The sequence below is a fragment of the Phyllostomus discolor genome, chromosome 7 (assembly GCF_004126475.2).
Source record: "Phyllostomus discolor isolate MPI-MPIP mPhyDis1 chromosome 7, mPhyDis1.pri.v3, whole genome shotgun sequence".
Lineage (NCBI taxonomy): Eukaryota > Metazoa > Chordata > Mammalia > Chiroptera > Phyllostomidae > Phyllostomus > Phyllostomus discolor.
Window position 1 is genome coordinate 100,964,017 of NC_040909.2, and position 15,747 is coordinate 100,979,763.

Genomic DNA, 15,747 nt, shown 5'->3' on the forward strand with positions numbered 1-15,747 from the left:
CCCCAAACCCACTCTAATTCAAAATCCAATGTAATTCTTAGTTCTCTATTCACCTTCAGTACCTCTCTTCATCTTACCTCTACTGAAAAAAAGAAGAGACAAATAAGTGGGTCTAAAATGCAACCTCTGTATTTAAAGAATAACAGTTGAATAAAGAGTTGTAATATGTGCCCTCACCTGACTTGGAGATTAATGGGTAGGAGAGAGAAAAAAAAAAAGTAGAGTTAGAAAAAGGAAATTTCTTTGTGCACAGGATCCGCCAATTTGTGACAACTCTGTATAAACACAAAGGGCAAAACTCTGTCGATGATGAAGTAGGAAACTTCAAATAATGCTAAGTGAAGCATAGTCGTTGCTAAATTATGCGATACTTATGATGTTTATTTGAATCCTATGAGTTTCGAGTGCACAGCAAGCCACAGGCCCACCAGGCCGTTCCTGGGGGTCCAGCGGTCGTGCTCCCTACACGCACCAGGGTCATTTAACCGGCTCCCTCACGCTCTTCGTGGGCCCCACCGCAGCGGTCAGGATAAGCTGAGCGGCGGGAAATCCCTACGAGTCTGAGCCTCTAGGCGGGATCCACCGGTGTCCCCTGAACTTGGCGCACACGTGGGGGGGGGGGACCCCGCCTTTCGCGGGTGTCCTCGGGGAAGAGGAGCAGAGCTGGAATCCGCGGAGGGGGCGCGGTGGGCGCGCGGTGGGCCTGAGCACCCGCCACCCACCCAGCGCTCCGGACCCGCACGCTCGGCTCGGAGCCGGCGCCTTCCCGGCGCGCTGTCGGCCGCCCACTCGCCTCTGCCGGGCAGCCCGCGTACTCTGCGGAAGAAGCTGCAGGCAGCCGTGACGCGTCAGGGAGGAAACGCCGGCGCCCGGCGGCCCCGCCGGGAAGGAGGAAGCGCGAGTGCGCCCGGCGCCCAGCGCCTGCCGCATTGGGAGATAGCACAGCGGAGCCCGGTAGGTGCGGGGCAGCCGGGACCCGGGGCTGGCGAGCAGACCGCAGGGGCCGACGGCGGAGGCTCCCGGGCGGGGGAGACGGGGCGGGGCGAGGAGTCCCCGGGCCTCGACTGCAGCCTGCCCTCGGAGCAGACGTGCCTTTCCCGGGTGCCCTGGCAGCTCCCCACAACCCTGAGCCCGGAAACCTCCGAGTTGATCAGGAGGGAAAAGTACTCCCGCCCAGCCCCGACTCCGGGAGTTTGTACGCTTTGTTTCCTTGAGGTGAATTCCGATTCTGCTTTTTGATTCCTACACCCCCGATTGGTGTCAGTGGAGGGACATCGCTAATTAACCCGTGCACAGCTACAGAGAGAGGCAGGGCCGGGGACCCGGAGAGTGGGGAGACCCCACCTGAAGTGGGAAGTGGATGCGGGTCACCTGCGAGGACGGGATGGAGGAGGCCTCGGGAGTGGAGAGAGCGGGAATCCCTAACCTGTTATCCCTGGCCTGTAGTCTCACACTTAAGTGCGTTGCTACCCTTCAAGTTCTCTGTGATTTGAACTCTTCTATCAAGTGAATTTGACTATTGATTCCCACAGTTTTCTCATTGGTATGTACTATCTAGAAGTGCTTTGGGGTTTTTAAATTTGGTCATTTTTCGTGGTGGTTACTTGGAAAGAGGAAAGAAAGAATTCGTCTCTTGCGATTTAAACTCGTTATTATTGAATTTTACACAGTGATTTCTGAACCAAGAATAGAATTTCGGCCCTGCACAAGAGACGGTATAGGGTCCACTTGAAATGCAGGAATAAATGCAGAGAACTTTCTGAATCTTTATCGAGGTAAAAAAAAATGTTCGAGTGTTGTGTATTTTCATTCTCTACTTTTGCCATTAGGTTGAGTAGTCACCCAGCTAATCTGAAAGTGCCTTATTTATTCAACAAACACTTTGATAGCCCTTACTATGTGCTGAACTCGTTATGAGTGTTTTATAAATATTAATTCAAAGTGTTAACTCAGATACTAAATTATAGCGGTTCTAGCAATGAAGCACTGCTGTGCGTTCTTCAGTTCCCCAATGTCACTGCAAAAAACTAGAAACAAGAGAGGAAGTTTCAGACTTTTTTTTTTTTTTTTTTTTTGGTATTGCTGATGCCTTCTGGGCCCTTGGCTACCACTCCCTTAGAGACAAGCCACCACCCCTCCGCTCCCTGGGGAAGGTAGTCTGGAGCTACCCCCTCTTTTGGACTCTTCCTTCCAAATTTCAGCCAGCCAGATCCTTAGTGTCTTCTACAAGATTGTCTTTCTTACCTGCCATCGTGCTCCTGCTAGCTAACTCTGGAGAGACCAGAACTTCCTTCTTTCTTCAACTACCACTACGTGGAGCCTAATTTGGATTTTAAAAGGAGTTTTGTTCCTAATCTGTTTGACAGTTGATCTAACAGGTCAGGTTGAAAGTGAAATGCACTGTAAAATAGAAACTTTTTAACCTTGTAGGTGTCCATTTTGTGATTTGCAGATATATAGAGAAAATATTTTTCTAGAATAAAGTGCCCTCTTTAAAGGAGAGCCTTGGCCTGATGGTCAGATTAGTGAAAAAAATAGACATGGTTCTTGTTATTATGGTGTTATGAGTCTAATGTTAAGATATGCACATCATACTAGCTTTCTGAATCTCTTTCATATATTTACATTTCCAGGGAGATGATTAAATGAGACTCTGAGCCTTATTTAATAGGATTATGGAGTGTCTTCTGGAAGCAGGAAGGCTCACTTTCCTCTGATACAATTCATGGCACAACAGACATTAGTGGATTTCATGAATTCAATTCAACCAAATGACAACTAACACTTTCATGGCTTACAAAGCGCTTGCAGACATATTTAGTTGCTCTTCAGAGAGACCTTTGAGGTTGGTAGCCACAGTGAGGAAACTGAGGCATAGAAATGTTAAAAATCTTCGGCCAGTACTGCATAGCTGGTAAGAAGCAGTGCTTGAATAGAGAGCAGGTACGTGGACAGTGCCTGGCACATGCCAGCCTGTAATAGACATTTGTGGAATGAATGACTCCAAATGACTTCATATTTCTTGCTCTTTCAAAACATACACCTCTCAAATACCCTAATTAATTTGTACCTAAAAGAAATCCAGGCCTAATCCAATGTCCTTCTGTTATTTTAAACAATACCTATCTGATACACATATTTTCTGTAAAAGGGATGAGAATGCCCTTTGGATTCATTTCTTAAGATTTGTCATCTCTGGTTTTTGAAAAAGAGAATAAATTGAATGCTTTCTCTCAAACATTCTACTTTTCCCCTCTGATTTGGAGAGAGTTTAGATTGGACACATAGTTTTAGGGTTTATGTTGACAACTTTCTTACCTACCCTGCTCAGTTAAGGTCATTTTTACGGACTACAAATCACTCTAGGTTTTCCATGAACTCAATTAAACTACTTAGAATGCAGTCAAGTTCAAACACAATGATCCTACATACTGTAATTTTTTTGAAGCATCTGACATTACTACTGTGTTTTTCAAAGTGTTGCAGTTACTTTAGTATAAATCATCTTTAAAAAAACAAAAATGAAAAACCTTCAACTATTTATATCCTTTAAGTATAACTCTCTGTGATCTAAAATATGTGACCTCCAGATGGAAAACCTTCAATTAGAGAAGAAAATATGCCCATTACCTGGTGGGAGAAATTGAGAAGGGAAAAAGGGGAGATGAGATGGCTTTTGCCATAAGAGAGATTAGGTGGAAGAAACCCCCTTATTGAAGTCACACTGACTCATCTGCCTTTCAACATTCTTTTATATGGGGGTGGAATAAAATATTTTTGAAACCTGCCTTGTTTCAGAAACCACTTTACCTTTTCCAATCCTCATGTTTTCTCCGTCTCTCTTTTTTTAAATTCATGTAAATTACTGACTAAACTGCTGATTCATGAAACTCAAATTATGTAACACGTTATTCCTTTTTTTTTTTCATTCCTGACAGAAACAGCTCGTGCATTATTTTAAGGGACTGAATGTCTGTTTTCCTTTACCTATTCTATTCTGTACCATGGCATCTTTGTTCTCATTTCGCCTTTTTACCACCTTCTGTTTCACGGAGAAAAGTGGTAAATGTAAGAGATGCTGATTTCACATCTTGTAGTTTATGGCAAAGTCATTTTAATTCAGTACTAACTTTGAGTTAATTGTCATTGCGGAGGAAGACAACATAGAAATCAGATGCTGAAGGCTGATTCAGAACATCAGCCAGTAAAATTTTATTGCCTGTCTGAAGCTGAGCCGGGGCGTTTTCAAAGGGAACAGTGTATCATCTCCTTGCCCCTGTCCAACTTCTCAGGGCCTTTCCTGTTTCCCGCATGTCCTGAAAATGTGCCTTAGTTTACCTTCTTGTAGCCACTATTTCTTCCATTATTAAAAACTCAAATCTGTTTGCCTTGGGTGGGGTTGGCGGGTGGATGAAAGAACGGTGATTACATTAGGGGGATTGTTGTAAGATGAGAATTGATAATATGTAAGATAGGAAGTGAAATAAGAGTTGTTAGTGAGAGCTCACCATGGAGGGTTCATGCAGAGTGCTGCTTTGCCTCTCCCAAGGGGACCAGAAATATAGGGATCAAAGCAAGCCTGGGAAGGATTAGAGATATCTATTGGCATATGATATTGGCAGGCAGAGTTCCTTTGTACCACCAAGTGCAGAAGTGTCATTATAGGTATCTGTTTCTTCAGCCACAAAATGTGTTTGTTTGCAGATAATTAAAATGTAGAGAGCTGGTTTCCTGGCTTTAAACTGAGAATAAGGAAATTTAACAGGCTTTCAGTTGGTTGAGTAAAGGCTTGCATTTTGTACCTTTTTAAAGCCTTACTCCTTTGAGTCTGCCTGTGATGTTGAGATAATGTCATTCTTTTCACGTTTTGTGATTTTAAATAGCCAACATTGTATTTACACGATGTATAGTAAAAATATGACTCAGGTTAATTGCTACCATTCAGGTTCCTGATATATTTGCTATGCTGGTCAGTACCAAACATTTTTTTCCTATAGATAAAATGGACTTCATATATATTCACATATAAAATCTGACTAAGTAACGGACTAGACAGACTATAGGCTGCTGGATGAAATGTCAAATACAGTGGGGCTTCACTAGAACTTGACTAATTACTTGCTTGAGTTCAAAAATGAGAAGAAACTTTAGTTATTTATCTCCGTTTTTAAAATAAATACAAATGAAAGTTAACTTAAAATGATCAGACAAACATAATATATATAGATAGAATCTCTAGATAGACTGTGTAATTTCATTCATATGTGTGTGATACATATGACCAGCTAAAAGGGACTATAGGGATCATATCCTCAGTTTCCTGAGAAAACGCTATATATGTACACTTTTTATTCTTATTTTTATTTTAGTTTTGTTTATTATGTTTTCTAAACATTATTTTTAATTACAAAGGTATGCATGCTCTTAAATTCAAGCAATTGAGAAGCACATAAAGAGAAAAGTCCTCTCCATTCTAATCTCACCCATGAAGATAATCACTGCCAAATTTTTATATCTTTTTAGACTTTTCCCCATGCTGATATAAATCTGTATATCTGTAAATATAGAGAGTTTTTTTTTCTTTTTTCTTTTTTTTGGGGGGGGGAGAAAGAGGGAGCAAAAAGAGGGAGAGGGAGAGAGAGAGAATCATTGATTTGTTGTTCCACTTATTCATGCATTCATTGATTGATTATTGTTATGTTCCCTGGCTGAGAATCAAACACGCAACCTTGGCATATGGAGATGATGCTGGAACCTACTGAGCTATCAAGCCAGGGCCACAGAGTTTTGTTTTTTAGTTTTGAAAATCGGAATCACTGTATATAATTTTTCCTTTTGTTTATTATTTTAACACTTTATCATGGAGATCTATAAATCTACACCATTAATTTTGACAGCTGCACAGTAGTCCACTTAATAAATTATCCATTTTCTTTTTTTCATTTTGTATTTTTCATGCTATTACTATTGTCCCAATTTTTCTCCCTAGCCTGCCCCTCATTCCCATAGCTGGTCCCCACATTGTTGTTCATGTCCATGGGTCATGTATATATGTTTTTTGTCTAATCCCTATACCTTCTTTATTCTAGACCCCTCTTCTCCCTTCTTCTCCCCTTCTGCAGATGTCAATCTGTTCTGTTTCTGTGCTTCTGATTCTATTTTCCTCATTAGTTTATTTTGTTCATTAGATTTCAGTTATAAGTGAGAACTTACGATATTTGTCTTTCATTGACTGGCTTATTTCACTTAGCATAATAGTCTCCAGTTGCATGCATGCTGTCCCAAAAAGGAAATCCTTTTTTTACTGCTGCATAGCATTCCATTCTGTATATAAACCACAGCTTTTTCATCCACTCATCTATTGATGGACACTTACGCTGCTTCCAAATCTAGGCTATTGTAAATAATGCTGCAATGAACAGAGGGGTGCATATATTCTTTTGGATTGGTATTTCAGGATTCTTTGGATATGTTCCCTGAAGTGGAGTTCTTGGGTCAAAGGCAGTTCCATTTTTAATTTTTTGAAGAAACTCCATACTGTTTTCCATAGTGGTTGCACCAGTCTGCATTTCCACCAGCAGTGCAATAAGGTACCCTTTTCTCCATATTCTCACCAGCACTTGTTGTTTGTTGATTTATTAATGATAGCCCTTTTGGCAGGTGTAAGGTAATATCTCATTGTGGTTTTAATTTGCATTTCTCTGATAGCTAGTGATATTGAGCATTTTTTCATATGTCTGTGGGCCATGACCTCTTTGGAAAACTGTCTGTTCAGGTTCTTTGCCCATGTTTTAATTGGGTTGTTTGTCTTCCTGATGTTGAGTCATATGAGTTCTTTATATACTTTGGAGATTAAACCCTTGTCCTATATATCATTGACAAATATATCCTCCCATACAGTGGGCTTCCTTTTCATTTTGCTGATGGTTTCTTTAACTGTGCAGAAGCTTTTTTTTAAAATGTCATCCCATTTATTTATTTTTTCCTTTGTTATCCTTGTCCTAGGAGATATAATGGCAAAAATATTGCTATGTAAGATATGTGAAATTTTACTACCTAGGTTTTTCTCTAGCATTTTTATGATATCATGACTTATGTTTAAGTCTTTTATCCATTTTGAGTTTATCCTAGTGTATGGTGGGAAGGTGGTAATCTAGTTTCATTTTTTTCTTTTGTAAGTACTAGTATAGTTCTCCCAACACCATTTATTGTAGAGACTGTCTACTCCATTATATACTCTTGCCTTCTTTGTCAAACATTAATTGACCATAAAAGCATGGATTTATTATTTCTGGGCTCTCTATTCTGTTCCATTGATCTATGTGTCTGTTCTTATGTCAGTACCAGACTGTTTTGATTACAGTGGCCTTACAGTAGAGTTTGATATCTGGTATTGTGATCTCTCTAACTATTTTTTTCCTTCTCAAAATTGCTAAGGCTATTTGGAGTCTTTTTTGGTTCCATATAAATTTTTGGATTATTTGTTTTAGATATGTGAAATATGCTATTGGTATTTTAATAGGAATTGCATTGAATCTATAGATTGCTTTGGGTAGTATGGACATTTTGATCATGTTAATTCTGCCAATCCATGAACATAGTATATGCTTCCATTTATTTGTATCTTCCTCAGTTTCTTTCTTCAGTGTCCTATAGTTTTCTGAACACAGGTCTTTTACTTCCTTGGTTAAATTTATTCCTAGATACCTCATTTTTTTTTTGTTGTCGTTGCAGTAGTAAATGGAATTGTTTTCTTACTTTCTCTTTCTGATAGTTCATTATTGGTGTATAGAAAGACCATCAATTTCTGAGTATTGATTTTGTATCCTGCTACTTTGCTGAATTCATTTATTAGGTCTAGTAGTGTTTTGGTGGAGCCTATAGGGTTTTCTATGTATAATATCAAGTCATCTGTGAATAATGAGTTTTACTTCCTCCTTTTCAATTTGGATGCCTTTTATTTCTTCTCCTTGTCTGATTGCTGTGGCTAGGACTTCCAGTATTATGTTGAGTAGGAGAGGTAAAAGAGGATATCCCTGTCTTGTTCCTGATCTTAGAGGAAACACTTTTTAGTTTTTGCCCATTGATATGATGTTGGCTGTAGGTTTTTCACATATGACCTTTATTATGTTGAGGTATCCCTCTATTCATCCTTTGCTGAGAGTTTTTATTATAAATGGGTGCTGGATTTTACCAAATGCTTTTTATGCATCTATTGATGTGATCATATGATTTTTATCTTTTGTTTTGTTTATGTGATGTGTCACATTTATTGATTTGAGAATATTGTACCAACCTTGCATCCCTGGGATGGATGCAATCCATGATTTAAAGTATGATTTAAATCATCAATCCTTGATGATTTAAAGTATGTTTAAATCATCAAAGTAATGCAGTTTTAAAGAAAAGGAGGGAATAAGAACCACCGGTAAACCTGCCAGTCATTAATAACCACTATTAGCATTTTTTAGTATATCTTTCTAAACTTTCATTTGTGTGTCCATGTTCATTTTTTCAATCCCACTTAATCATGGTGTATGATCTTTTTAATGTATTGCTGGATCCAGTTTGCTAATATTTTGTTGAAGATTTTAGCATCAGTGTTCACCTGGGATATTGGCCTATAGTTTTCTTCCTTTGTTGTGTCTTTACCTGGTTTTGGCATTAGGATAATACTGGCCTCATAAAAAGAGCTTGGAAGCTTTGCCTCTTCTTTTCTTTTTCTTTAAAAAAAAGATTTTATTTATACTTAGAGAGATGAGAAGGGAGAGAGAAAGAGAGGGAAAGAAACATCAGTCTGTGAGAGATATATCAATTGGTTGCCTCTCACATGCCCCCCACTGGAGACCTGGCCTGAAACTCAGGAATGGGCCCTGATTGGAAATCAAACTACAGCCCTTTGGTTCACAGGCCAGCGCTCAATCCACTGAGCCACATTAGCAGGGCATGTTCCCTCTTCTTGAGTTTTTGCAACAGTTTGAGAAGGAGAGGTGTTAGTTCCTCTTTGAGTGATTGGTAAAATTTGCTTGTGAAGCCATCTGGTCCAGGACTGTTTTTTGCTGGGATTTTTTTGGTTATTGCTTCAATTTCATTAGTTGTTATCAGTCTGCTAGGTGTTCTGCTTCTTCTTGATTCAGTTTTGGGGGATTATATGATTCTAGAAATTTATCAGTTTCTCAGGTCATTCAATTTTTTGGTGTATAGTTCATCGTAAATTACCCATTTTCTGCTTCTATTATTTTTATGTTCACTCTTTTGTATCTTTTAAAGTATGTTTAAATCATCAAAGTAATGCAGTTTTAAAGAAAAGGAGGGAATAAGAACCACCGGTAAACCTGCCAGTCATTAATAACCACTATTAGCATTTTTTAGTACATCTTTCTAAACTTTCATTTGTGTGTCCATGTTCATTTTTTCATGCCATTTTAATTTTTTTGCACTCTTATCGATAGCTTTATTTATAAATGAGATACACTTCTGAATAATAAAGTCTTCTATTTAAAATTTTTCTTTTTTAAAATTATTTTATTGTTGTTCAATTACAGTTGTGTGCATTTCCCCCCCACCACTTCCCACCACCCCCTCCAAACCCCCCTCCCTCCCTTGCTTCCACCCTCCCCCTTGGTTATGTCCACATGTCCTTTATAGTAGTTCCTCAAAACCCTTCAATGACATTTTAAATAATTTCTTATGAAGGCTTGCTTTGTTGGTTGGAGAATCATGTTTAAATAGCCAACAAGCGTCATTGATTCCATGAACTTTTAAACCAGGTATTTTGCTGTATTTCCTGGCTATCTGCCATACCCCAAGCCTGGATAACACTTGGAAATTTATACTAGTGCTCATAAAGGGGATGAGTTGAGGGTGTGTAAAGGGACGGACCCATTCAAATCAGCATAAAGCATAACTCCTAATGTAGGTCATCAATATTTGTATGTTAAGTATATCTAAAATATATAATAAGATATTTAAGAAGAGAAGTAACAATGTTGATACATAAGTGATTGTGATCACTAAAGGAAGAGCAGAAAATCAGTAATACACTTTAACAAGGAAAAAGTGTTGAATTTAATTAAAATCAGAACAGTTGACCTTGACATATTTTGAAATAGTCTCCTAATAAGTACATTTTTTGAAATAATTGGTTAACAATGGTAGAAATAGGTGACTTTGACATTTCTTGTGATCCTCATGTATTATAGGTTGTCTCAGAGTTAGTAACAGTTGGCTTCATATAATTTCATGTATGTAACTCCCTAGTTATAATGCCACCAGTTTTTCCAGACAGCATATGCCTGGGCTAAAATTTCCCCACCCCCTTTTCCTTCTCCCACTGCGCATATGCATGAGCTGTTGCCTGCTCTCCTCTTATATCCTTTTGTGGCCTTCCCTCCTTTTCTGAGAGTTCAGTCACCCTTTTAACCTGGGTTTTTACCCCTCTTCCAGTTTTTGCTTTAAGAAAATTTATCTGTCCTTTGTCTATACAACTCCTTCATTTTGATCTGGAGCAAAAAAGATAATAATCATGGTGGTGCAGAAGAGCAAACCTTTAATAAGGAAAAGGAAAGCTTTCAGTTTGGGAGGAAAGGTAGGCATTATAAAGAACTAGTGATTTCAACCTTCAGAGCCCTTGAGAATACCCAGTAATTCATTTCAAAATTTCCACAGAACTTTCCACCCACCTCCTCTTCTCTAAAATAAGCCTTATTTTTTAAAGCACTGGCATGTACAACACAATTTAAAACTATAATTTTTTGTTCATGTCATTGCAGTAGCGTTGTTTTGAGCTTATTTTTTTCCCATTGAAGATGTTAGCCATATTATAGATCGACTAGAGAGTGTTTTGGTCTTAAAGCCAACTCCTAGTTAACACCCACTATTCCCTTCAGAGTGGACATCCAAAGTTCTAGATATCTGGTTTGAAAACAAATCTTTGTTATGATGTTGAAGAATTCGAAGAAGGCAATCTTAAACCAAAGATTAGCAACCTTTGAGAAGTCTTGCATTAAGATTCCAAACTTTTTCTTCCCAGATTTCCATCAGCAAAGATAAGCACTGATGAGAAGCATAGATTAGGCATCCATTCTTGGAAGTCAGAGAAGAAGCAAAACTGTTTCATAAGAGGCGAAGGTGGGGAACGAAGCCCAGGGAGCTGACTTCATACCAGCTTCAACTCACCTGTAAAGGTGCTTTGGCCAGACATGAGCTCCACACCAAGACAATAGCTACTTAAACTGCACTGACACCAAAGGCCTATTTTTTAATAAACTAATGAAAAAGTTTTTGAAAAGACATTTTTATTCAGCCTCCAAATGACATGGTGCTAAAATTCATGATGGCTTAAACATGAAAGTTCTATATTATTTGCATATTTAAGCTGGGATTATTGTGAATAAATATTCAGAAGTTAAGACCTTGTTATAATTTAAAAAATGTTTCTTAGTTTTGTAGTTCTAAGTGCACATAGTTGTGCATTGTTGGTATTTTTTTAGTCCATTCTGATATGAGTATCTCTTTTTTCTAATTGTTCTCTTTTTACCCTCACTTTTTCTTGTAAATATTTGGTTTAATTGTTTTTGTCTGTAAGGGAACAATGTTTTTTAAATTAATGAAAGATTAGCATACCAATGTTTTAGCAGGCAAGAATTTTTAAGACATTTATAAGATTCTGTCCCCCTTTCCCCTTGAATTTTGTGTCCCCTTTAGATTTCCTTTATTCCTGATTTTCATTAACATAAATTTATTTCTGTTTCTCCTTTTAAAAATTCACTCAGATATGAACAAAATCCCCGCCCCACTAAATTTATTTGATGCTTTCATTGGATATTTTACAGTTAGGAATTTGCTTTGGGGATGAAGAATATGTATAAATTGTTACCTCTTTATAGAAAAACAAGGGAAAATAAGAATATATTTTTGCTTTGTTTGTCTAAGCATAGAGATTCTCAGGAAGGTCACAGAAGAAATTAAGTTTATCTAGTGGGCAGGACCAGGAAGGTACTGGGACTAGAGGTGGTGGTGTCTGCTGTCAGAGAGCACCCACAAATTGAAAGAAAAAGCAAAGAAATGAAAGGGCTGTGGCTTTGGCTCCGAGGAGTCTCAAGCATGGTATGTGAGGATTATGACAGCGTGGAGCAAGTTGGAGATGAACCCAGACCACGACACTCTGTTGCAGGCTGGATTCTTTTTTTCACTGTAGTCCATGAGGAAGCCGTGGAAGAAGACATCCATGACAAATTTGCAGAGTATGTGGAAATAAAAAATATACACTTCAACCTGGGCAGGCATACAGGATACCTGAAGGGGTATACTCTAGTTGAGTATGAAATATACAAGGAGACCCAGGCTACTATGGAATGACTCAATGGCCAGGATTTGATGGGACAGCGGATCAGCATGGACTGGTATTTTGTTTGGGGTCCACCCAAGGGCAAGAGGAGAGGTGGCGGAAGACACAGCAGGAGTCCAGACCAGAGGCACTGGCTGACAGGTCCAACCAAGCACGGTTGTCCAGGTGTTCTCTCCAGAGATTCCATTTGACCACACAGCCTTGGAGGAACAGAGCTGGGGGGAACTCACTGTTTATAGTTAATCTCTTACCCAATTGCTTGGGGGTTTTTTTGAGTTATGAATAAATGTCCTGTTGTTTTCTATATTTAAAATTCCCTACTGCTCTAACATTGCAAGCTCTGAAATACTATTTACAGGAAGGCAGCATGGGTCACTGTGAAGATACTTCTCCCAGTGACTGAATTCTGTGTGAGTTTCTACATTACACATAATCTCAAGTCTCAAAGGGTTAAAGTAGAAACACTGCATGGTATTTCTTTTTCTTAGAAGCTAAGAGAGAAGTGGGATGTTTTCAGGATATTAAAGAATAATTATTCTGTTCCTATATGTACTCCATCCTGAGCAAATGGGTGTTACAGGAATGTTTCTTTTGTTTCTTCTGCCCCTGCTACCATGATTTTACCTCCAGCTGTCTAAGGGCTTAACTCTCCTATTGGGGCATTCTCCCAGGTCCTCTTTCCCTGAGGAAATCTATACAAAGTTCTTGGTGCCCACTTCAGAAGCCAAGGATGAAGGTACCTTGGAGATGATCTAGAGGAGCATCGATGAGGCCAAAGAGGTAAAGGATGTGGATGAGGCTGAGAGGGACTTTAGTTAGCGTGGTGGGAGGGAACCAGTACCACAGACCAATCAGGTAGTAAGGTGTCTAGCAGAGGATGAAGGTCAGCAGACAAACATGGGGGGTGATTGTCTAAGAAGTAGCAGAGGACAAATCCACCAGGAGGAGCTGGGAATTTTAAAAATATACTAAAATTCAGAATCATTTAGCTCCTGACATGAATATAGGGTAAATTGATAGGTGGGCAGCAAGATGGAGCTCTCCTTCTACAAGGAAGAGAATGCCACAAGACTACTTCTGAGAATGCCTTCCCAGCTTGGGATTATATGTTCCCTTTCCCCCAGGGATTATGACAAACATGCTGGAGAAAAGGTTTGATTGGGGTGCTGTGTTATATGAAGCTACTGTCTACTTTAAGACTTCATGGTGTCCCAAGAGTAAAGGAGAAGACTGATCACCTTTTACCTTAATCCTTGCCCAGCTAACCCAAGTTCAGACAATGGCTAGAGGTTGTTTGGAATTGAAGGCATTCAAGAAAACTGTGCAGCATTAGGTACTAGAAATACAGTTAGGATCTTACTTTTGGTTTATCTGACAGGTAACTGTCAGATAAATAAATCAGGCTAGAGGCAATAGTTTTATGGTATGGATTAGGGCCTGGGGATTGAAGACTCACCCTCCTTGTCAGGGGACAAGACACACTGAAGACAGTGTGGCTGTAGCAGATGGTCATGGCAGTCAGAGTTAGCAGAATGGGCAGCAAAAGGTGAAGAGGTTATAGGTGGTCTCTTGCTATGAGCCTTGAAACTGGCTTTGGTGACACTGAGTGAAGGGGTGTGGGTAGTATGGAATAAGAGCTGCTGGTATGGGGTTGAAGACTATTGAAACTGGTCCTTTTCCACCTCCCCCCAGCTAAGCCACCAATGTCATGCTATCTCTTCCCAATTCACCTTTGATTCTGTGAAAAACATGGCAGTGCTGAGTTATGATTCTCCCATGGTGCTAATATTAAAAAGGTTAGAAATGTGTCTTGAAAATCCCTATATTCCATTTAGGCTATGGAGATAATCATGAAATTTGTTAAATCCTGGGACTTAAAGAATCCTGCCTTTTCAAGTACTCTTCTAAACATTGTCCTTGACAGAAAGTGAACAAGCTAAAAATCGGTCATGGTGGCCGAACCAGGATTTAGAACCAAGGTTTGCCTTCAAAGCCAACTCTCTGTTGTACTCCTGCTTTATTTTACTATTAATCCTCACACATGGTCTGTAAAGTGGACTTTAAACTCAATGAAGATAGGGATTGAGTATCTGTCTGTTCACCACTGCCTCTGGTGATCAATAAATACGTGTTAGATGAATGAATTAAACACATGAGGTCTAGAGAGATTAAGCAATTTATCCAAGTCCACACAGCCACTATTTAAATTACAAGGCCAGATTCTCTGATTCCAAATCTTATGCACTACAAACTAAGATCCTACAGAATACTGAGCTATGTGTGTATCTTGGGCAGGGATTTGGGGGTGGAGGGTATAGAGGACAGAGGTGAAATAAGAGTTTTTGTTTGTTTTGTATAAATGCTGAGATCCTACATGAATGAAGGTAAAGCTAAACATTACACTTTATGAAAGGATATCTCTTCCGCCTCACCAACATTTTCAGATGAAATGACTTTTCTGATGTGTCTGTGATTAATTTTGTGGAAAAAAAAAATCTTGTGTAAAATGGGTGCTGCTAAAATTTTAGGGCATTTTGCAGCCTCTCTGAAGTGACCTTTAGTAAAATTCTTATGTACAATACAATAACTATAATGGTGAAACAATGTTAAATAATAAAATTTAACATTTTCCAAATGCTCTTTGCTGCCTCTCCCGCTTTTTGATAAATTGCTGAGTTTTTGGTTTGAATCAGTAAAGAATATTTTTCAGGTTTGAGCTTCAGAGTTAGTATCTTCATTCAGGTCAGCTAGATTGAGTCACTATTAGTTTGATAAAAGGCAAGCTGTGTAGGTCAAATTCCTAAGTATAAGGCATTTGGAAAAGTGATTTCAGCAGGCATGAGGGACTTTTAGGAATGGTGGATAGTATCAGCCATAGACATACAATTTTATGAAATGGTTGGAGTTATGATCAGGCTACGCTGGGCTAGTTGGGCATTGGTCTTTCTTCTTTCTCCATCTTGAGTCCCTATATTTCTGGGGTTTAGGGATTTTAGGGTGTTTTTTTTTTGCACTATGCCTAGAAATACATCACACTATGAGAAGAGGTTTAAAAATAGGTCAGGCTCCTGGACTTAAGTTTGATCCATAGCCTTACTTCTGCCTCTCTTTTCCCTATTTTATATGCAATTTACCATCTAAAAATCTTTTCAACCACTTCTTGTACTTGGAAACTTGAGCTTACAAACTAATGTCTAACTACCTCAGTACTCTTTCATTACACTAATAACACACTTAAATTTTTTTTTACTTTGATATTTTAAATACAACATATGGGCAATGCAGAATTATACAAGAGGACACTAATTTGGAACCAAAAATAACATCTTTTGCACATATATCATAATGTTACCACCAGTTTGTCACTGAAACAAATGGAGATTGTAACTACTAATCAG

At 38.9% G+C, this 15,747-nt stretch overlaps 1 protein-coding gene across 2 annotated transcripts in view; it reads left to right on the forward strand.

Annotated features, from left to right (window-relative positions):
* The first annotated feature begins 862 nt into the window (after positions 1-862).
* Positions 863-15,747, forward strand: part of SGK3 (serum/glucocorticoid regulated kinase family member 3) — a 122,595-nt gene continuing 107,710 nt past the window's right edge. Inside the window, exon 1 of one of the 2 annotated variants that reach the window (XM_028533989.2) lies at positions 863-954. The gene's annotated coding sequence lies outside the window, so the exon portion shown is untranslated. Of the gene's footprint in view, positions 955-1,417; positions 1,544-15,747 lie in introns of those variants that run through there. The other variant, XM_036031183.1, reaches the window with a different exon arrangement.